This window comes from Pseudophryne corroboree, chromosome 1, assembly GCF_028390025.1.
Source record: "Pseudophryne corroboree isolate aPseCor3 chromosome 1, aPseCor3.hap2, whole genome shotgun sequence".
NCBI lineage: Eukaryota > Metazoa > Chordata > Amphibia > Anura > Myobatrachidae > Pseudophryne > Pseudophryne corroboree.
In genome coordinates this window covers 985,889,228-985,914,676 of record NC_086444.1, presented here as the reverse complement: position 1 = coordinate 985,914,676, position 25,449 = coordinate 985,889,228, and positions in this window count along the sequence as shown.

Here is a 25,449-nt window from a genome sequence, read left to right as displayed (position 1 = left end):
GGTGAAACAACGGAGGTAGGGTGCTAGGGACTATTTCCACACCACACCTCGTTTCAGCGTCACGTTCTGGTGCTCAGGACTCACTATGCAACATCTCCCTTGTTCTGAGCACCAGGAACCTAACATTATCACCAGCCATACAACAAAAAAGAAATAAAACTTTTTCTTTTTTTGCCCAGTCCAGTGTCTTGTCTAGAATCCAGTCCTGTCTAGAATTCAGTGTGCAGAATCCAGTCCGGTGTTTAGAATCCAGTCCTGTCTAGTATTCAGTGTGCAGAATCCAGTCCGGTGTTTAAAAATCCAGTCTTGTCTTGTCTAGTTTAAAAATCCTGTCCAGTCTTGTCTTGTCTAGTCCAGTCTAGTCTTGTCTTGTCTAGTTTAAAATCCTCCTATGCCAACTATGCAAGCCCTGCAGGCGTCTCTCTCAGCCCTGAACTCTGCTTTCAGTGCTTTGAAAGCTGAGCGGCTGGAAGTTTTGCAGCAATCCTTAAAGCAACTGCAAAACCTTCTGACCAAAATTTTGCTCATTTTGCCAGAAGTTCTTGAGAGTTCATTCTCTAAAGAGACTCTTTTTCACAGTATGGTGACAAGTGAATCCTCAGGTTTAATTAGAGAGAAAAAGTTTGAAAGTTTTCTGCGGCCCAGGCTCTCAGAAGAGGAGCGTCTGCGTCGCAAAAACTTAGATTTATGCCTATATTGTTGGGGTTTAGGCCACTATCTGCAGACCTGTGAATTGCACAAGCCAAAGTGTGGCGACAAGTCCTGCCCTCTGGCCAAGTTGAGTCAGGATACAAGACCTACTCCTGTCTCTACTGTGGCAGAGGTACTTGTCACACAACCCACACTAAAAAGCACTCTGTCCTATAATTGGGGTCCTTGGGCTAGGGAGCCCCATTATAGATTCAGGAACCAAAGGAGAATCTTTCTCTCCTCTCTTGATTTTCCTGTGGAAGCAGAGTTGCAAACCCCTGGAGTGGTGCCCGATGCCCAGGGTCCTGGAGTGGTGCCCAATGCCCAGGGTCCTGGAGTGGTGCCCAATGCCCAGGGTCCTGGAGTGGTGCCCTATGCCCAGGGTCCTGGAGTGGTGCCCGATGCCCAGGGTCCTGGAGTGGTGCCCGATGCCCAGGGTCCTGGAGTGGTGCCCGATGCCCAGAGTCCTGGAGTGGTACCCGATGCCCAGAGTCCTGGAGTGGTACCCGATGCCCAGAGTCCCCTTGTTCTGAGCACCAGGAACCTAACACTCTGCTCCTATCTGTTGCAGTACTTTGCCCAATCTATGGACTAGCAATAGTCATCTGACCAGCTCCACCAATCACCATCCTCCAGGGGAGATATAAGGATTGGACAGACAAGTTACCAGTGCCTTGAACAACGTCGCTTCACAGAGCTACATCCTGGGCTCCATATTTCTGGCTTCTGTTCCTGCAGTATTGTCCTTTGTCTGCATTCCTGCATTGCTGATTTCAAGTGCTCGTTTACTTCAGCCTGATTTCTGCTACACCTGCTAATTCCAGTACAGTCATCAATGCCTGTCGGGTGCAGCGAAACCCAAATCCCATTGTGGGGTATTTACCAACTTCCAGAGCAAAAATATCAATGTTTTGTCAATTTTGAACAGTATTCATTTTTATATTCGATTTTGCCTTTATTAAATCTCCAATTGCAAAAACGAGTAAAAATGAAATACAAATACACAAAAAAATCCAAATCGACCAGAATCGAACACTTCTCTCCACTTCATCACTCTCCAAGGCTTAATACATCTGCCGCTTACTTTCTGACCCATGTCTAAATAAATGTTGTGTGAGGAACTGCGCCACTTATTATTTACAACTTATATAGGCTGATAGCTGCTATTGGGGGTGTACTATAATCACCCACTTGGTAACATATAGAGAAAAAAAGGTGTTGTTCAGCGCTCACCTGGCCTATAATCAATTTTGCTGATGCTTACAATAATTATTTTCTTTATGAAATTAATAACCACAATGAATAAGATAAAAATTCAAAAATATTTATTAAAATATAGATAAAAATAGTGTGTATAAATATATATATATATATATATATATATATAATCCAGGTATCCCATGTACACAGCGGCACTCAGAGACTCATGGTAAGTGAAAAAATGTGCAAAATTTAATCCATGTTACAAACTATTCAGGCCCGAATAGTTTGTAACATGGATTAAATTTTGCACATTTTTTCACTTACCATGAGTCTCTGAGTGCCGCTGTGTACATGGGATACCTGGATTGTTGACTATTTTCAGAGGGCACCGGAGCAAAGTTTCTATGAGAGGTGAGTGCCGGTCCTATATGACATATATATATATATATATATATATATATAATATAAATAAATTATATAGATTTCATATATTTATACTATGTGTTTCTGGGGTCACCTAATACCGGTATACACAAACAAAACATATAACACAAATACAACATACAGACACCCATGGGTACACTCTCTGCATTTTACCCCACTGGATATTTGGATTATAGATCCGTTAATATCTGAATAAAGATGGTATAATCTCACAGTCTCTGCAGCATTTCGACAACTGGCTTCTAATCCGCTCAGTCTCTACTGTTAGCACAGTCTCTATAGAGTCAGCAATGTAGGAGGTACCATATGTTTGATCTATCTTGCAATAGTGTCCATCAGGATGGTAGTTTGCATGTAGGAATTCCTCCTTATTTCCTGGTCTTCGTTGGTGGTATAGCGGTGCTTACTGTGATCTGCCGGCTAGATGAGCATGGCTACATCTGTATATCACCATTTTGTGCGACTAAATCAGACCCATACTGTGAGTTGCACCTGGCTGAATATATATACACAAAGGTGCTTTTTCCTGATTTAGTTCGGTACACAAAACCAACTTTATGTGAGTCGTAAATGTTTATTACAACTGACTTGCCTTGCATAAAGCCTGTATAATCTCTGTGTATGATAGTTTGGATAACCTTATTGAGACGCCTGCTTCAAGCCAAGCCATGGCATTCAGAAAAGAGAAAACATCTATAGTGTGATATTTATTAAAGCTTCTACGGTGAACATAACAACTGGGTGTTTGCTTCTGTAGAGCTTTATTTTCCCTTTATAGAAATAAGAAGAAGACAACACTTTTACAAGTAAATGTTTGTAAAAGTTGTTTTCAAGGAAATGGATCAATACCACTCTAAAGTAAAACTATGTACACTATAACAGTGACACTGCACATGTCTAAGATTTTGCTAATTCAATAAAAGTTGCAAAACTAACTCAAAGATTGTGCAATCACAAGTTATAGGGTTGCATACCTTACAGCCCCAAAAAGGGACGAGCCTTGGCTAAAGGGTACGGGGCCTCAGATGGAGCAGTGCGGCCTCACTACGTGACCCCCATTACCTTAAGTTTGGGGCATGCCCAGCTCTCCCTGAGTAGCTGGTCAGCCCCCAGCTCACCTCCCCATACTGGTAGATGCCATGCACATGTGCACAGCATATATTCAGACTGCTTGAGAGAGCAGCAGTGATCACAGGCTCTCCCAAACTCTCCCGCCCCCACCACCACCACCACCAACGGGACCGGAGCTGGCCCTAGCCAATTTGATGCCCTAGGAAAAATTTTGGCTGGTGCCCCCTAGCACCGTCACTAGTTTTGCATCTGACCCAACAACACTCAGGCAGTGGGGCCCACCGGGGGGTTACCCTGTGCCCCTGTGGAACAGTTCAACCCTGCATAATGCCCCACAGTAATGCCCATAATACACATAATTCCACACAGTAATGCACCTTACACATATGCCCAACATTATTAATGCCCATAATACACATAAATCCACAGAGTAATGCACCTTACACATATGCCCCACATTATTAATGTCCATAATACACATAATTCCACACAGTAATGCACCTTACACATATGCCCCACATTATTAATGTCCATAATACACATAATTCCACACAGTAATGCACCTTACACATATGCCCCACATTATTAATGTCCATAATACACATAATTACACACAGTAATGCACCTTACACATATGCCCCACATTATTAATGTCCATAATACACATAATTCCACACAGTAATGCACCTTACACATATGCCCCATATTATTAATGCCCATAATACACAAAATTACACACAGTAATGCACATTACACATATGCCCCACATTAGTAATGCCCATAATATACAAAATTACAAACAGTAATGCACCTTACACATATGCCCCACATTAGTAATGCCCATAATACACAAAATTACACACAGTAATGCACCTTACACATATGCCCCACATTATTAATGTCCATAATACACATAATTACACACAGTAATGCACCTTACACATATGCCCCACATTATTAATGTCCATAATACACATAATTCCACACAGTAATGCACCTTACACATATGCCCCACATTATTAATGCCCATAATACACAAAATTACACACAATAATGCACCTTACACATATGCCCCACATTAGTAATGCCCATAATACACAAAATTACACACAGTAATGCACCTTACACATATGCCCCACATTATTAATGTCCATAATACACATAATTCCACACAGTAATGCACCTTACACATAAGCCCCACATTAGTAATGTTGGTAGCTTTTATTTTTATAAAACTTTATTTTGCTTGCTGGTGTGCTTGCAGTCAGTGTGTGTGCCCATGTAGCTCCCTAGATCCGTGACTGTGTTTTGTGAGATGGGGGTGGCAGGATGGGTGAGTGCTGGAGCTCGCACCCGTTAAAAGGGCACCCGTACAAGGGATGTGACCTCACAGGGTATTGCGTCCTTTGCAAGCCTCATCCTTTATTTTAGCTTGCTGGTTGGACACAAATGGCAGCAAAGTCCATATACTGCCATATTTGCTGGTTATACAAAAGACCAATATCAAACATGTAGCAACTGTCCATTCTCTTCACTGTTCAGTGTGTTTGCTGGTGTCTGTTACTCCCGGCAACTGTATGCCCTTTATTTTATACTGCGGGAGCAATATGCTCTGCTCTCCAGTCTGACGCCTTTGAAAGTCACGCTGCACTGACGTTTCATATAGAAAAAGCGCAACGCAACTTACTGACCACGTTACAGTGCTGGATGGCAGGGGAATTTTACGGCATGGACTGACTGAGAAATAAAGTATGGGGAGAACACTGCCCATGTTATATCCCTGCAGACACCTGGGGTTTGCACAGGCATAAGGGACACAGGATAACATGGTTTCCCTCCCCCATGTGCACAAGCAGTATAGGTGATGTCAGATTTATGTGGAGCAGTCTTCCAAAATACACATGAGATATCATAAGGAGCCATCCAGTAATAACCTTATATAGTCAGTGAAAATTTCACAGGTCCAGGAATTGCAGTTACTAGGCTTCTGCTGTCTGAGATCTCACAAGTCAGGAGCATTCAAGCATGTTGGAGGGAGTTCAAGGGACTGTCTGCATTCTATTTGACAAATGTAAACAGCAGTGTATACAAGTACTGATTGAATACATTTAGAAAATAACAGATAGTTTGCAGACTGTCCCTCCCAGAATGAGATACTTCAGGGACATGCTTGGATGCCCCTAGACATGCTTGGATGCCCTAGGTAAATGCCTAGCCTGCCTATTGCTAAGGCCGACTCTGCACGGACAGTAGTGAATAGAGTGGAGAAGTAGGCCAGTGGAGAAGTTGCCCATAGCAAACTATCCTATATACATAGAAATCTATACTATTTTATACTCATTAGTTACAACAGTACATTTAAAAATGCCAGAGGAGAGAATGATAGTAGGAATTTTGTATTAGACGTTTACTCCACAATATAGTATACAATCTCACAGTCGGAGTAATAATGCACTCAGTGGGCCTGTTTGAGGTTTATAAGCAAATAAAAAAGGACACAACTGGGCAAAACCATGGGCGGGATGTAATGCCGCCCGAGTTCGGTGGCCATGAGGGATGCTGGCCGAACTCTGACGTTTTTTAAAGGAGCAATCGCTTACAAGACATGGTTTTGCCTTGGAAGTGATTGCCCCTTTAAAAAAAATTCAGAGCTCGGCCAGCATCCCACACAGCTGCTGAACTCTGGCTTCATCACATCCCGCCCCATGGCCCTCATTCCGCGTTGATCGATCGCTAGCTACTTTTTGCAGCCGTGCAAACACATAGTCGCCGCCCACAGACAAGTGTATTTTCGCTTTGCAAGTGTGCAAACGCGTGTGCAGCCGAGCGGGACGAAAAAAGTTTTTTGCAGTTTCTGAGTAGCTCTTGACTTACTCAGCCCTTGCAATCACTTCAGCCTGTCCGGGCCCGGAATTGACGTCAGACACCTGCCCTGCAAACAATTGGACATGTCTGCATTTTCCCAAACACTCCCAGAAAACAGTCAGTTGACTCCCACAAATGTCCCTCTTCCTGTCAATGTCCTTGCGATTGGCTGTGCGTATGGATTCTTCGTTCAATCCATCGCTCAGCAACAATCCGCTTTGTACCCGTACGACGCACCTGCGCATTGCGGTGCATATGCATGCGCAGTAGTAACCTGTTCGCTGCGTTGCGCAAAACGGTAGCGAGTTATCAACTCGGAATGACCCCCTATGTTGCACTGCAAGTGGGGCAGATGTAACATGTGCAGAGAGATTTAGATTTGGGTGGGGTGTGTTCAAACTAGAAATGTGCGCCAGACCACTTTTGCTGGATTTGAATTTGGCTTTTGATTCATAATCCGGATTTGTGTTTGCCAAACTGCCAAAACTGTTTTTGAATTTGCTTTTTTTTTTTAATTGACAAAAAAAGCTAAAATCACATCTTTTTTTGTTCCTAGACTATTATTAATCTCAATAATCAATCACATTAATTCCAGTCAATTTTAGCACCTCACAGCTTACAATATTGTTTTCACAAGTATTGGGAAAGTCTGCAGTGAGCTGGCTGGTTACTAAGCAACAGAGCAGCAGCACAAACACACGGCAGTTTATAACACATCTATGAAACATTGCCACAGCATACTGGGGTGCAGTGCACAAAACGCAACAAACAATAGATTTGAATTTTATTTTATTAACTCACAGCTCAGTTCAAACTGTGTGGAGTCACAGGGTTTTGAACAAAGGGCACTCACTTAAAGCACACCAAAGAGTGCAGACAATAGATCTAGATTTTTTTTTTTTCTGTGTTTAAACTTGCAGCTTGGTTCAAACTGCATGGAATCACAGGGCTTATAGATGCACTAGGGCAAATCACACCAAAGAATACAAACAATAGATCTATATTTCTTTTTATTATGTTTTTGACATTGGAGCTCAGTTCAAACAGCATGGAATCACATGGCTTATAGATGCACATGAACAAAGCGCACTATGGTACAGTGCACCAAACAGTATAAACCATAGAACTAGATTTAATTTTTTATTTTTCTATTTTTGAACTTGCAGCTCGGTTCAAACTGTATGGAGTCACAGGGCTTATAGATGCACGTTCACAAAGGGTCTGGGCACACCTGCATTGCCCGGACCGCGCCCCTAAAACGTCAGCCAAACTCCGCCGGCCCGTCCCCTCCCACCCAGCGACCGCCTCTGCCTGTCAATCAGGCAGAGGTGATCGCAAGGCTGAGATGGCTATCGGCTGTCTGGCATGTGCCGGCGCACTGCGGCACCTGCACATGTGCAGCTCAGACCTGATCGGCTGCTGTGCAAAAATGTTGATGGAAAAGATACCCTTCTGTATCCATTGTTCCATTGTTGAAACTCACACTTTGATCACTGGGTTCCGATTAATTGCCTAATTCAGACCTGATCATAGATGTGCTAAATTTAGCACATCTACGATCAGCTTCCCTGACATGCAGGGGGACGCCCAGCACAGGGATAGTCCGCCCCGCATGTCAGGCCCTACCCCGCTGCACAAGTACAAAAGCATCGCACAGCGGCGATGCTTTTGTACTTGAAGAGTAGCTCCCTACCAGTGCAGCTACTGCGCACTGGCAGGGAGCTACTCGTCGCTGTCCAGGTTGCAGCAGCTGTGTGTGATGTCACACAGCCATCACAGCCTGTCCCCTGCACGGTCTGGGCACACCTGCATTGCCCGGACCGCAGCCCTAAAACGTCGGCCAAACTCCGCCGTCCCGTCCCCTCCCACCCAGCGACCATCTCTGCCTGTCAATCAGGCAGAGGTGATCGCAGGGCTGAGATGGCCGACGGCTGACTGGCATGCGCCGGCGCACTGCGGCACCTGCACATGCGCAGTTCAGACCTGATCGGCTGCTGTGCAAAAACGCACGGCAGCGATCAGGTCTGAATTAGGCCCTTTATTTGTTATATGCAATAGACTGGTTGGAGAATTTTTATGTTTATTAAAATCATTTTCTGGAGACTACTTCTGTGGACCCTGGCCTGAATTCTGGACCCTATTCAGTAAGGATTTCAAATTCTGTTTATTAGCAGAATATGCAATCCTTTTGTTCGCATGCTGGAGGCCGCCCATTGCAGAGAAAGTCCGCCCAGCATGATAACCTCCGGCCCCCCTCTGAGACCACGTTGAAATTGCGGTCGCACCACAATTTTTGCGTAATCACTTAAAGTAGGGAAGCCTTCTGCCGTCGCTGCCTGGCTGCGACCGCAGGAGGCCCGCTGCCATATTTTTGATCGCAGCAGCTGCGTGTGATGTCACCGCCTCCATTTACAAAATGCCACCCCCGCAACACTCTGTCTCCGGCTAGGAAACGGGGCACTGCCGCACCCCTCCCTGCATATGTGCCTGCATCCGTTTTGTAATTTTTGCGGTTGGATCACTTTTTTTCGATCCATCGTGAATAAGGGCCATTGCGATGAATGGTGAAGATGAGACAAAGATACCTTAGTGTGCACTCGCGATAGATTACAAATGTAAGAGTCTGCCCACAGGGCTAAGTGTTTGGAGAAATTAATATTACCTGGTATCCAGTAAAAGATACCTTGATATGATATGTTCCTTATTCTACTTTGACCAACTAGGCAGACACTCTGTGTGCTGCGGGCTATGCAGGCTGCAGCTCTGCAGCCCAATGTATGTTTCCGTGCCAGTGCCTTTCTCAGACTGTCACTTAGGGGCCGATCAGATCTGAACTGCGCATGCGTATGCACCGCAATACACAGGCGCGACGGACCACAGCAACAGGGTTTGTCGGTCAGCAACAGGATGTCCGAACGCACTGGCAATCGCAAGGAGATTGACAGGAAAAGGGCGTTTATGGGTGGCAACTGACCATTTTCAAGGAGTGTCCGGGAAAACGCAGGAGGGACCAGGCGTTTGGAGGGAGGGCTTCTGATGGCAGCTCCAGCCCCGATCATCGCAGCAGCATGGTAAGTCCTGTGCTGAGCAGAAACTGCACAAACTGATGTGCAGTTCTGCTACAAATGCGATCGCACACCTGCACACAACCAATACCCTCCCCCTGTAGCGGGCGACTACCTGATCGCAGGGATGCAAAAAATGCACCCTAGCAATCAGGTCTGAATTACTACCTTAGTGTCTCTACATGTGGGTGGGTTAGCTGTATGTTTACTTTACTTCGTTTGTCACCAGGTACAATACAATTAATTCAACTGGTGATTTTTAGGGGCCCGTGACTTTTTCTTATTGCATAGAAGAAGAAAAAAACATTTACTATCCTTATTAGAATTGTAATCAAACAGGCTGTGCTACATGACCATTTTCCTTGTCCAATAATCTAAAATCAAAAAGTTGTTAACACTATGTGAGGTCATTGGGCAGCATGGTTGGTGTAATGGTTAGTTTTACTGCCACACAGCACTGAGGTTTGGGGTATATTGCCACCAGGGCCATAACTGTGCGCAGTGGCGTAACTAGAAATTTTTCTCCCCCAAGCCAAAAAATTCTTCGGCGCCCCCCCATACACCCATAATTGGCACTAGTAAAGGGACAAATATGCCCGCGCCGTAGTCGCGCGCCGTCAAAAAGGGTGTGTGGCTTTGTTGAAATGGACGTGGCTTCGTGTAAAGGGGCGTGGCATTGCAGGAAAAGACTACCTTATACCCCAGTTTTGCAACCTGCACGCCCAGACGTTAGCCACCACAGGAAAGAAAAATAATCCTGATTCATGCCCTTTACATTATTTGTCATTTTTCCTCCTTATAGTAATGCCCAGTATACATTATGCCGCATACTGCAATGGCCCTTAGACATTATGCCACACACAATAATGCACACACCGTAATGCCTGTGACACATTATGACAGGAATCGCAATGCCCGTTATACATTATGCTACACACTGCAATGCCCCTGATACATTATAGCACATACAATGTCTGTGACACATTATGACACACACCGCAATGACCCTGAGACATTATACCACATATCACAATGCCCGTGATATAGTATACCATACACCGTAATGCCTGTGACACATACCGCAATGCCCGTTATACCCTATGCCACACACCGCAATACCCCTGATACATTAAAGCACATACAATGTCTGTGACACATTATGACACACACCGCAATGACCCTGAGACATTATACCACATACCATAATGCTCGTGATATAGTATACAACACACCGTAATGCCTGACACATTATGACACACACCGCAATGTCCGTGATACATTATGCCACACACTGCAATGACCCTGAGACATTATACCACATATCACAATGCCCGTGATATAGTATACCATACACCGTAATGCCTGTGACACATACTGCAATGCCCGTTATACCCTATGCCACACACCGCAAAGCCAGTTATACATTATGCCACACTGCAATGCCCCTGAGACATTATACCACATACCACAATGCCCGTGATATAGTATACCACACACCGTAATGCCCGTGACACATTATGACACACACCGCAATGTCCGTGATACATTATGCCACACACCGTAATGCCCATTACACATTAAGTCCTACAGTAGGGCTTCTAATTACTTTTAAATTACCTGCTCGTTGCCAGGGGTTTCATGCTCTTGGTTCCATGCACGGTGTCAGGGGTTTTCATGCTCAGGGTGTCATGCTCGTTGCCAGGGGTTTCATGCACTTGGTGTCATGCTCGTTGCCAGGGGTTTCATGCACTGGGTTCATGCTCGTTGCTAGCGGGTAGTGCTTGTTGCTAGGGCTGTGCTCTCCCAGTGCCACATATGCCCCAAGTGCCAGATATTCCCCCACAGTGCCAGGTACTCACATGCCCCCAGTGCCAAATACAGCCCCCTTCCCCCCCATGTGCCAGGTACACATATACCCCCCAGTGCCACATATGCCCCCAGTGCCACATAAGCAGTGGCGGATCTTGCCACGGGCAAGCAGGACTTTTGCCCGGGGCGCCGCCTTCCGGAGGGCGCCGGCGCCATCCGGAGGGCGCCGCACCATGGCAATATCCTCCACTGTCAGTGTGCGCCCCAGCAGTGTCCCCCCGCTGTGCCCCCCCTCCCGCTGTGAGAAGGGAACCAGACGCTATGCGTCTGGTTTCCCTTCGTGGCGCTGGTCCTCCCCCGCTCTGAAGGGAATCAGACGCTAAGCGTCTAGTTTCCCTTCATGGAGAGGACCATTGGTGTGCGGTGCGCGATGATGTCATCGCGCACCGCACAGCATTGTGGCATAGACGCTAGGGGTCATAATTGACCTCTAGCGCTTATGCTGTGCTATGGGAGAGACGTCATGACTGACGTCTCTCCCATAGATCCGAGGAGAAGAGCGGCGCCGGTCTGCAGGGTCTGGAAACAGGAGCGGGGTACAGTAAGTATACATTTTTTTTCTTTTTTTTTTCAGTGACGCTACAAATGGGGGGCGTGACTGACCACGCCCCCATGTTAAGCCACGCCCCTAACTTTTGCCCGGGGCGCCGCAAGGCCAAGAACCGGCCCTGCACATAAGCCCCCCTCCCCCTGTGCCACATATGCCCCCAGTGCCACATAAGCCCCCCTCCCCCTGTGCCACATATCCCCCCAGTGCCACATAAGCCCCCCTCCCCCTGTGCCACATATGCCCCCTGGCACTGGTATAGAGAGTCTCCCAAAAGCCGCACTCGTACTGCAGGATACGCAGAGAAACTAGGTCATCTGGACAAGGACATCCCAGTGATATACTGTAGGTCCGACACTCACTCATTTAATCGAGATAAAGGCCACATCATGATTTTTAATATTTATCAGTACATTTACATCTACTGCATTAGGGGCTGTGACTGACTGAGAGTCTCACATGATGTCACACACTCACACAGTGCTGCAGTGCACTGTAGCACTGTATGACATCATGTGAGTCTTGTGAGACTTTAAATCAGTCACTCACAGCCCCTAATACAGTAGATTTAAATGTGTGTATTGTTCATGCTCTTTAATATCTATGTGGCGTGGCCTCTATCTTGATTAAATGAGTGTCAGTTTTAAACAGAACTTCATGAAAAATAAATATTTGGGTAATTAACCCCCCTGCCTCCCCTCCCCAGCTAAGAACTGCTGTAGTTATTGGTAACCATACCAAGACAACTGAGTGGAGAGCGGCAGCGCAGCTCACCCTGCCCAGTGCCCTGCCCTGATTAACAGCTGCACGCAGTCGCGCATTAACCAAGAGAGGGCGGCAATGGCAATGGGCAGGCGGCTGGGAGCGGCGGCGATGTCTTCCCAGGTGGTGCGGTGCGGCGGGATGGAGCGGACTAGGCCGCAGTGACAGCCGCACGCAGCCGCGCACTTACCAAGAGAGTGGGAGGCAATGAAAATAGGCAGGCGGCCGGGAGCATCAGCGATGTCTTCCCAGGCGGGGCGGCGGGACGGACCGGACTAGTCTAGGCCGCAGTGACACAGCCGCATGCAGACGCGGCCGCGCACTTACTAAGAGAGCGGGCGGGCGGCAATGGGCATGGATGGCGGCAGCCGCGGCAATAAACTCCTGGCTTCCTTCCACTGCTCCGAATCCAGACCCTCTGGCAGCGCAGCAGCAGGACTCGGACGGGGGACCCCGCACAAACTCCCAGCGTCGCCCGCCAGTGCAGTCTCTCCTCCTCACTCGGTCTTCCCACGTGCAGGGGGCGTACACAGCTGACCTGAGTGACCCTCCCTCAGTCACAGTGAGATATATATAAAGCCGCCCACCCTACAAACCGCTCCTCCCTCACCTCTATGTAATTGGCTGGCCAATCTATCTGTCAGCCTAGCTGACAGCCAAAGCTAGTCACTCAAAGTGGCGTCGCCCCCCCCGCCACGGCGCCCCCCAAGGTTCTGTTTTTGGACCTCTCCTGTTCTCTATCTATAAAGCCTCTTTAGGCAAGCTCAGTAGATCTTTTGATTACAATTATCATCTCTATGCTGTTGATACTCAAATTTACCTTTAATCTCCTGACATCTCCCCCTCTCCTCACTTGTATCTCCAAATGTCTCTGCTACCTCTTCTTGAATGTCCCAGTGCTTTCTTAAACTTATGTTGAAAACTGATCTGACCATCTCACCACCCTCTGCATAACCTCACATCCCACAATTTAGTTATCCATTAATGGCACAACTATCTTCTCTAGCACCCAAATATGCTACCTTAGAGTTATCCTTGACTCATCTCTCTCCATTAAACCACACATTCAGGACCTCTCACAGTCCTGCCATCTCCATGTCAAAAATATTTCCAGGATCAGACCCTTTCTCACCATAGATGCTACTAAGACCTTCATAAATGCACTGGTCATATCCAGATTGGACTACTGCACTCTCCTCCTATCTGACCTCCTTGACAAATGCCTCTCTCCAGTCCAGTCTATTCGTAATGCTTCTGCCTGGGTCATCTTCCTCTCCAAACATACTACTTCCACCTCCACACTCTTACAAGCTCTACCATGGCTCCCCTTCCCCTTCAGAAACAATTAGCTTCTAACATCCACTTATGAGGCCCTCACACAATCCTCTGCCATTTACATCTCTGACCTTATCTCTCCTTAAATTCCCACCCATCCTCTTCGCTCCACAAATGCATGCCAACTCTCCGGCCAACTGATTACTTCCTCCCATTCTTGCCTCCAAGATTTTGCACATGCTGTTCCCTATCTCTGGAATTCTCTACCTCTCCCCATCAGACTTTCCACCTCTCTACAAACCTTCAAGCAGGCTCTCAAGACCTGCTTCTCCATCAAACCCAGCCATCTCTCATCTTAAGCCTCTGTTCCATGCTCACTGTCCACCCCCTCTGTGTCACCCATGTATATCTGCCCCTCATCCCCCTTTAGAATGTAAAATGTCATGAGCATGGCCCTTTTCTCTCATGTGCTTTTCATTCTTTTTCTTAGATTATCTTCTACAACATACTCCTTACAATGGCATGTAGCACTCGAATTCAGCCACTCTGATGCTTATTTCAATGTCATGTCCGTTGATGTAGCAATGTTTATATACCATGTACTTGTCCTATACTGTTTTGTACTGGAAGGGTGGGTACACAAAAGGTGATGTGCTCTATGACCGTCATCGCCTAGTGTGTTCCCTTCCCTGTCGGGGCAGTCGGTGGCAGGGTGTACACACTGAGCAATATGACAACCATATCGCTCAGTGACGTCATGCAGTGGCCGGGCCTTTTTGAGCTGCATGCACAGCCATTAGCGAGGGTCGCTAATGACTCGTGGGTCCGTGCATCACTTGTTGGCGGCGGTATACACTCTTGCTCAGAAAGTAAACATCGTCACTTAGGAAGGGTGAAAATAAGTGACATTGTTTACTTTCTCGCCAAGTGTGTATGCACCTTAAGTCACTGTTTTTCTTGTTGGGTTCATTTGTTTATGTACTTTGTTAGGCGCTGTGGAACTTTTGTGGCACTGTATAAATTAAGGATAATAATAATAATACAAACAATGCAAGTGATACAGACTTTGGGTAACAAATAAAAAACTCATAAAGTCAAGAGATGTTATATTCCAAGGAACAGCACTACCTATGATAAAGCTGCAACAAGAGATACAAAATGAGTTTGTTGGATATGCCAGGAGCATGATGCACGTCTGAATCAGAAGCTGACAGTACAGATATCCAATCCCAACAACAAAGTAGAGGTTCAATGAGAAACAACAAAGGAAATATTTCAAGAAGTAAAGTCAGTCAATATCTGGGAAGAATGGAAATCAGCAAAAGACAAAGAGATGGCATTCTTGAATGACAACAGTACATGGATGTCGCCTCATGGATAGGGGTGTATCCTCGCGGCCCGGCCATCTGTTCTTGTCACTCCTGGAGATGCGAGCTGCCCCCAGGGATGAGTCAGTATGCAGTGCCGACTCCTACACTGTGACAAGAGCCGGGCACAACACCCGGCTCCTGTCACTGAGGAGGATTTGGCACTGTGGTGTCAACCAATGGCAGGTGACACCCAGGAGTGGGCCCCACCCCCCAACCCCAACATCCCCATAGTGATGCCACTGGCCAAATACAAAAGATTTTTTTTAGTCTTTTGGATGTGGTAAACTATCAGTAATATTCACCACTGTAATTTTGTGGGAAAACATTCAAGTTCTGGGGATCCCTGCAAAAGCCAAGTATCCCAAGCATTTAAGAAGGTGGTACCTCAGGTAGCTGAAATTTCAGATTTACAAAACTCTGACATGTGAAGCATGGTAATCGCAAGCAGTAATTTTGCATTACCACATTTCAATTACCAGCTCAGATACCTCACCACAACTGCATTTCCGATGCTGAATGTGGTAGATATGAATTTAATGAAAATCTAAACAAGTGCATAGAAGAATTGCTGAAACAGAAATGACAAGATCTGACAGAGGCATACAGATAATGCAGTGTAACACACACGTAACTATGATAATCTTTGGTAATCAGGCAATGTATATATGTGATCCAGGTGAGTATCAAATGGCAGGGATGTAGTTATGTGACCGGCGGTCAGCAGAATGGCAGTCACAATACCTCCCCCTACATCCCGCCCTCTTAGAATCCCAACAGCACGCCTGCTGACTAGCAGGGACTATTCCCACTCATTGGTGTCCACGACACCCAAAGAGTAGGAATAGAACCTGTGGCAAGCTCAGCTCGCCACCGAGCCCACAGCATGGTGAGCGGAGTGAGCCCACAAGGGGTTTGTTGTGCTCATCCCTCCACCAGTCATCTCGATGGCCAGGATCTCTGCATTGGTATGGTGACCCAACCCAAATGGAAAACTGCATTATGGAGGTGCCCACTTTTAGGCTTCTGTTATCATGTTAAAAACTGTTAATAAGTATATACATGCCCAGAAAACTTACTTAATTTTCCTTACTTTCAAAATGCCTTCAGCAAATGGAAAAAAACCTTGGGAATAGAAGCAAATCCAAAACCGACAGTTCATTTACCTAGAAAATATATGAAAAATTAGTTTTGCACCATTTACTATAAGGTAAAAGCCTAAAATGCTTGTTATTGTTTCTACTCTCCCTTTAACTGAATATAATATTGGGCCTGATTCAGGTTTGTAAATAAAGCAAAAAAAGCACACTAATGGGCAAAACCATGCTGCACTGTATATGGGGCAGAGGTAACATGTGCAGACAGAGTTACATTTGGGTGGGGTGTCATTAAACTGAAATCTATATTGCATGGTAAAATTAAAGCAGCCTGTATTTACCCTGCACAGAAAAAATATAACCTACCCAAATCCGGACGATAGGTCGACAGTCAATAGGTCGACATGCATTAGGTCAACAGGTACAAAAGGTTGACATGTCAATAGGTCAACATGTAAAAGGTTGACAGTGCTTGAGGTTGACAGGTACTAAAGGGCAACAAGTTCCGATGGTCAGCATAACAATGGCCCACAGACACAAGGCAACACACATTTTTGTTGTGTTCTTTCCATTATTTTAAACTTTTTCATACTTTACCATCCACATGGACTATGATTGGGAATAGTAACGAAGCATGGCGAGTGAAGCGAACCATGCGAGGGGACATGGTACACTAAATGGGGTCACATGTGGTTACCCATACAAAATAACACCAAAAAAGGAAAAAAACCTGTGGAGACCTTTTTTTGTGTCAGCTGTTTCCATGTCAACCTTTTCACTGTGTCAACCTTTTTTACCCATCAACCTTTTCAGGTGTCTACCTTTTCACTGTTGACTTTTCGACCCTGTTGACTTTTGTGCATTTCGGCCATATGGAATCAACCTAGTGACTGTCAACCTAATTTTGGTTGACCTAATGATCCACACCAGTGTGTTTTAGACCCTTGCTTTGCCAGATGCACCCTATATAACCATGTTGTGTACTGTGTTGCATTTCTTCATGCCATGTTTTTACTGTAAGTCACCATGTTGGGGGGCTTAATAGTGTCCCTTAGTTAGTTCCAGCAGGAAGCAGAGAGGCATAACACTTCCAAATCAGGCACCACTCAATGGTCAATAGCAGCCCTTTACTTGGTGAAATTATGTTCCTATTTAGCAAAGAAAGCATGGGAAATGCTTGGTTTAAAAGGGGCTGGCACTTGGAATGAAGGAAGAGATATCACAGAAACTGCATACCCATCCGGCCAGAGTTCTAGGAGTTTGTGTTAGGTTCCTGGTGCTCAGAACAAGGGAGATGTTGCGTAGTGAGTCCTGAGCACCAGAACGTGACGCTGAAACGAGGTGTGGTGTGGAAATAGCCCCTAGCACCCTACCTCCGTTGTTTCACCCGTGTGGTCCGTTCACGCCTGAGTGACTATGGTTTCTTGGGCCCACGGCAGCCGCGTTTGAAGGGCGGATTAGGTCTGCCCAACTCCGATGCCCCCAGGTCTTAGATTGAGACAAGGCGTGAACCGAGACAGGATAATAACAAGGGGACCTCTAGCTAAAACAAACAGAAGGCTAGGGGCTACTAACAACCCTAAACCTAAATATATGTGCGGCACGCCGCCAAAGGAAAAGAACAACAAAGGAAATGCTGTCCACTCGCCGACACAATACCGTTGTGTACCGGCGGTGACAGCACAAGCAGAACCCTCTGCAAAACACCAGAAACAAATTATAACCAAACAATACTGCGGCCTGAGCCGACGGACGCGGCAAAGCCGCTACTAACGGAACCGGTACAAATACTGGCAAACGGACAGGAACACCCAATGTGGCCGACACAGACTCTCAGAACTGGAGGACAGGCAGAATCCCAAATGACAGACCGGTGGACACCAAGAAGCCAGACAAAGCCACAGGACTCCTGGACAGGAATGCTTCACGGCAGGACACAGGATCAGACACTGGAATCGACACTGGAATCGACACAGGAACCGACACTCAAAGCAGCTAGACAGACACTGCTAGACAGGAGCTCAGGAACTGGCAGGGACTAGCTCAGAACTCAAGAACTCTGGAACCCAGGAAACCTGGAAATCTGGAAATATCACCAGCATCTGTGAATTGCACTGAGCCAGCATATAACAGAGAGTCTTAATTAATTATGTCGTGCAGCTGCCCTGTTGCACAACTGAGAGGTGCAATCAACAGACAGGTGAGGCTGAACACATGGGAACAAGCTGCAATCACACAGACTCACCACTGGCAGCAAACAAGAATCTTCTTAAACCAGAGCAACGGGAAATCCTGGCCTGCAAGACTACTTATAAACATAAAATAGGAATGAACCACTACCTGTGGTTCATAACAGTACCCTCTCTTTAAGGGTGGGCTCCGAACACCCCATGACACCCACGGGGAACAGAAACAGAAGTATAACATAAAATACATAACCAAAAATGCAAAACAGGAATGAGCCACAGCCGTGGCTCATAACAGTTTGTGCATGAGAAGGCTAGGATATCTTGCCCTGCACTGCTGGATTTGCATGAGTTGGTGGTCATGTTGGCATTTTGAACCTGCTATTGGGGCAGTCTAGGGATTACAGTTCCTGCTTGACAAGAAATGCAAACCTGACATATTTGAGCTAGCTGGGGTGGCTCCATCAAACAGTAGAACTGAGCTGACGTTACATTTTTTGGATATCTAGCAGGAGAGAGGAACACTGTACTCAGCACTCTGCAAATCAGAATGATTTCATGAAGAACTCTATAACTTGCTTCCTTTTTTGGATTTGCTAGTATATCTATTTAGATGTTTAGCAGTTTGGATCATGCTTACTATCCTCACTGAAGTATTCTTACTAAAGTCCCTCCTTCCCTGGTAAAGAGCTGATGGCTACTTCTCCATGATAACAACCTGCACTCCAGTGTTAATTTTGTCAACAACATTTTTAACTAAAAGTATTAATCGACTACAGTTTATTTCAGGACTAAAATAAAAACTAGATCCACTGACTAAATCTTAACTAAAACAAAGCAAAAAAGTGACTAAGACTAAATTTTAAATTCTTGTCAAAATTAACACTGAAAGTAGGTTTTTACATTTTTAAAGAACAATTGTGTTCTAGATATTTGCATAAAATAAATCTGACCTGCTGTAAAATATATATGATTGTTTATTGCACATGTAACACCTTATCATACGGAGCTTAGATTACTAAACACATAGTAAAAGGTATGCAAAATTCTCAAGGGAATTTTAGAGAAATGTTCATCATCAAAATCCATTACAGAATCATTATACTACAAAAGTTCTGGCTAAAACATTGACTAAAATTAGACTAAAATGATAACTGAGATCCACTGACTAAGGGGCTAATTCAGACCTGAGCGCTAGGGTGTGTTTTTTGCATCCCTGCGATAAGGTAGTCGCCGCCTACAGGGGGAGGGGGAAATCGCTGTGCAGATGTGCGATCGCATGTGCAGGAGAGCTGCACAAACAGCAGTTTGTACAGTGTCTGCACAGCCCAGGACTTATTCAGCCGCTGCGATGATCGGGACCAAAGCTGACGTCAGAAACCCTCCCTCCAAACGCCTGGTCCCTCCTGCATTTTCCAGTACACTCCTTAAAAATGGTCAGTTGCCACCCACAAATGCCCTCTTCCTGTCAATCTTATTGCGATCGCCAGAGCGAATGTATTTTTCGCACCATCCCATCGCTGCCCGTCACTCCCCGTCGCCGTGGACAGTCGCACCTGCACATTGCAGTGCATACGCATGCGCAGTTCAGACCTGATTGCACGTTGTGTGAAAACGCACAGCAGCAATCAGGTCTGAATTAGCCCCTAAATCTTTGCTAAAACAAAGCAAAAGAAAAAGACTAAAATGTTACTCAACTACAATTGACTAAGACTTAAACTAAATTGAAACTCCTTGTCAAAATGAATACTGCAGCACTCTATATGGGTGATGCCGAAGTGGCTTACAGTGCCATTGTAGGCAACCACCTACTGTCTGTTTACCTAATGTTAGCGCAAGCCATGAGGGTATTGTCATACATGTGTGTAAGTCAGTATCACCAAGGGCCTGATTCAATATGGATCACTATTGAGGCTGAGACAGTGATGATCATAAATCTGCTATTGATAAAATTTGCATGTGAAGAGCCACCCAGAAAGGACAAAAGACGCCCACCAATGCGTTCACAAATCTGAGCATACGCAAAAAAAGAGCCCCATTGACATTTGCGCCTGACCTCAGCATACTCAAATAAATGAGAATGCAGTCACACAGGGCTATGTGTTTGAAAGCAACATTCAAAGATGACGTCAGATACACGTCCCGAAAATGGCCATGACACGCCTGCATTCCCAACCACTCCTCACAAACGCCATGTTACCACCCACATACGGTAATTTCCTGTCAATCAATATGCGCACTCTTTACAATTAGGCTGCATATGCAAGGTGATTGCATTTTTGGTCTTCGTGCAAGCGCAGTGCGTTTGCAGTGCATGCGCAGTCTGCCGATAATCACTCACTGCGTGCAATCTCACATTTGCAAATGGTAGTGAATCAGGCCCCATGTTTCCATTTCTTAATCATCAATAACCAGTCCATATTCAGTAGACATCGAGGTAAGTTTACAACATTAGCAGACAGTGCCGGAGCCTGTGTTTGTCTGCAAACATTGGGGGTCATTCAGACCCAATCGCACGCTGCCTTTTTTTTGCAGCCATGAGATCAGGTCTGAACAGTGCATGCATGTGGGCCGCAATGTGCAGGCGCGTCAGTCGCCATGGAGTGACGGAACTAACGAAGAACGCAAGAAGATTGACAGGAAGAAGCCGTCCGGGGGTGTCAACTCACCGTTTTCAGTGAGTGTCCAGGAAAATGCAAGCGTGCCCCGCCGTTTCCAGGGAGGGTTCCTGACGTCAGCTTCTTCCAGGATCATTGCAGCGGCTGAGTAAGTCCTGGGCTGTGCAGAAACTGCACATACTTTTGTTTGTGCAGCTGACTGCAGGGCCGATCGCACCCCTGCACAGCGATTACCCCTCCCCTGTAGGTGGCGATTACCTGGTCACAGCAGTGCTAAAAATAGTCTGCGTGCGACCAGGTCTGAATTAGGCTCACTGTATATTAATGAAACCACTACTGCGGCAAATCATGCAGTGTATGCGAACATATCTGTTTCCTTTGCTACAAGACATAGACTTGAATATAGTTTGGAATAATATACAGTAGACAACTGTTCTTCATATGTCATACATTAGAATGGCGTATTTGATATACTGTACTTATAGTAACATATGTTTTAGTTTCCCATCCCAATGTTGAATTTTCAATAAAACTTAATTTATTGTATATACTACTGTATTTTATCTGGAATATAATTGTTTTTTACTTACCCATCTATAATTGGATTTGCTAGGTAAAGAAAAGCTCTTACAATACGGTTTTGTGCCTTGAGCAAAACATTAAAGTTTACATTGCCTGACTTAATTTCACTATTTGAAGATTTCAACAGTGCCTATCAAATACATGTTTGGAATAACAAGATATTAAATTAATGTAAATGAGATGCATAGCAAAAATCTGTTTTACTGCCAAACGTCTCCCAAGGGTTGAATAGCACTTTCCATAAGTCTACAGAAATTACTAAATTTGTTTGGTAATGAAATACTTGTAGCCACGTTCAATGTATGATTCAACACTCGAGCCCTCCATAGACTTTTACAGGTTAAATTAATTACATAAGAGAGAAACATGTATTTGGTATTCAATAGAGAGATTAGCAGCTTTTAAAATAGCAAAATCATTGTTTCATTTAAAGATCATAACTTATTTCCAGGTTTATTTTCCAATGATGTTTTGTAATCAAGTCATCATCGATATCATAATTCGGGGATGGGTCATTAGGTCGACAAGACTTAGGTCGACAGCCATTAGGTTGACCACTATTGGTCGACATGCATTAGGTCGACAGGGTCACTAGGTCGACGTGGTCATTGGATCGACATGAGCAAGGTCGACATGAGTTTTTTTTTCTTTTTTGGTGTTGCTTTTTTTGGTGTCATTTTTTTTGGTGTCGCATGACTCGCTTCGCTCGCCATGCTTCAGGCAAGGTGCCTCCCTCCGCTACCACTGCTCTCGGCACAGGTTACCGTTCCCAATTGTAGTCCACGGGGATCGTAAAGTATGAAAAAGTTCAAAAAATGGAAAAAAATGTGCGAAAAACTCATGTTGACCTTTTTCCATGTCGACCTTGTTCACGTCGACCTAATGACCATATCGACCAATAGTGGTCGGCCTAATGACCGTCGACCTAAGACTTGTCGACCTAATGACTGTAAGCCCATAATTCAAGTTACAATGAACTGTCCCTTTTATCCCTTAACATTACTCCAGAATTTATTCTGCTGCTGTGGATCTGGATCATATTAAGAACACATTACATTACAGACATCTTTAATGCATGTAAAACGCATGTGAATAGGTGTGATACAAAATCCCACATGTCCAGAGTTATTATGCCCACTGACATTTTTGTTGAGTTGCATTAAACTGCAGTAGCATTTGGCAGAACAATTATTGCTTGGTGGGTTTACTACATTCAAATATACTGCAGAGCTTGTTATTAACAATGTTACTAAAAGTGCATATCAAACGCGTATTGTGTGTGATACGTGTTATTACTGGTGCTTGTAAAGTAAAATGGGGGGATTCAATAGCCACGTTATGTTCACGGGGGTAGAAAAGGGAGGAAGCCTCATCCTTAAACACCCATAGCTATTCAATTGCACTCCCTTTTTCACCCAAGACCCTCTTTAATGCCTGTTAAATTAATGAGCGTTAACACGGGTTAAAAGGTGTTAACACACAGAATCCATGAAAAGTTTAAAGATTTGTGCGCGAATAGGGTCACAGCATCCATTAACCCACTAGCTATCAGGCATTTTTTCGTGTCTGTTCAGACACATAAAATAAATCCACAAAAAGTGGTGATGGCAGGGACTAATTAAATAGCCCCCGGGGATCAATTAATTTTTTTAATTACTGCTGCTAATTCAATTCCATAGAAGAAGCAATTTATATTTTCTTTACTAGTGCATTTGGGCTGTCAAAATACTGACACTGGGATCCCTACACAGTTAAAAAGAAGACCAGCAGTGGATTCCCTAATGGGAACAGAATCCTAGCGCTGGAATACCGACTTACGGAATCCCGTTCACTGCACTCCAAGCACGGAGGACAGGTAAGCCAAAAGGGGGAGGGTGGAATTTAAGATTTAGGATGCCAGGGGAAGGTTAGGCTTAGGGTGCCAGCTTGGAAGGGAGGGATAGGGTTAGTGGGCCATGTCGGGATGCCGCCGTCTATATTCTGACCGCGGGCATTCCAACCTCAGGCATAATGAACCCAACCCCTTTTTGGATCACTGGGTATGGATTATTAAAAAAAATATTAAAAAATTCTTTATACAATATGTGTATTTTTGGTAAAAAAAAATTAAATGTGTCTATCCCAAGAAACATTACATCAGTTCACATTCCCATATTACTTTGTTCTTAGATAGATGTGTATTTAAGTTTTCATTTGCTAAAAATGTAATCTGCATCTTCCTTCTTCTATATAACAGGAGCCTCATTACACTACTCTGCAGTTAATAGTTAGATTGTGCTGTTTTTAATAGATTGTCTGATTTACTGTATATACTATAGCAGTGGTTCCCAAAGTTTTTTGAAGTATCAGAATTTATTTCACGGCATCCCTAGGCCAAAAGTTTCTTATTGAGAAATGTAAAAAGAAATATTAACTTAAGTAAATTGTGTTTATATGTCATCCTTAGGTTCAACTGTGCTGTGAGGGACAAGATTTGCTTCTGTTTGTCCACATATTATATGATTGGCAGCCACCAGCACTAGTTTTGCCTACTGTGTTGATCATAAATAATTTCAATTTGTACTGGACCACCAATCTGATGCACACCTGCAAGTGTCCTGAGTCACCCAATGGTGCAAAGGCACACAGTTTGAGAACCACTGTACTATAGCATTATGGCCCCCTTAACACCTATTACTGCATACTAGCATACAAAAAATCAATTACTCAAATGCCTTCATGTTTTCTAAGTTATTTGTTAACATGGCATTAAAATAAAAATCTGAAGAAAAAAATGGTTTAAAACTTCTTATTTGGATCACCTGTTCAACCTATTAAAATCTTGAGACGAGATAAATACATTAGTATGTGTTTTGCAGTCTTGGCCATTGCTGAACATCGGATGTTAAAATAATGGCTGTTTTCCTGATGGTACTGTAGTTTACATACTGAGACACTGGAAATCATCATAACAATGTGAATGCTACAATCCAATTGACACACCTTAACCATAGAACTTATTAGTTTAAACAATATGGCTCTCACCATTCTATTCTGTACTATCTAACATTGTATCTAAAGCATTCATGTACATAGGGGCCTATTCATTCATTTTATGTTTTTTTCCAAAATAAATAATAATTCATTTTGCATTATCTAGCTCTAATTTATCTTTAACAATGCTTGCTTGCCAGGACATTGCTTCTGATAAAAGACGATTGAAGCACTTTCTCCACTGTGTAGTCTTTCAGAGAAATACTTCACTTCCTAGATGCACAAAGGGAACAGAAAGGGATCAGACAGGGCCTGTTAAAGGGTTCCGGCTTTTCTAGGTTAAAACACCATACTTTCTTGCTGTCCTGGAAACTTCATGAGACTCTCAGATTTTTGGGGAGACCCCCATTTCCTGGAAGCGTAAGCCGACCTTCTGCATTCTGTATGAAGTGAATAATATGTGGAGTTCAGAAAGTCCCTCCACAGTGAGTACTGTCTATGCCTGCAAGCCTCCTGTGGAGCTGTGGACGCCAAAGACGGACAACACTTAATGTAGATACTGTACAGTAAGTACGTAACAAATTCTGTTTTATTTTATGTAAATAAGTTGCTTAAAAACAATGATGTTGTCATATTACTTAGCACACATACTCTGCAGGGAGTCTTGCTTAGCACACAGTGGCTGCAGAGGGACTTTATGAACTCTCTGTATGATAAATTGCAGGTCTATAGGGAGGAAGCAGGGCCAATATGACATGATTCTATGATAACTGAGTCATTTTAGCCCCTCTTCATAGAGCTAATCTTCATGGAATTTTGCCATTAGGGGCCTAAT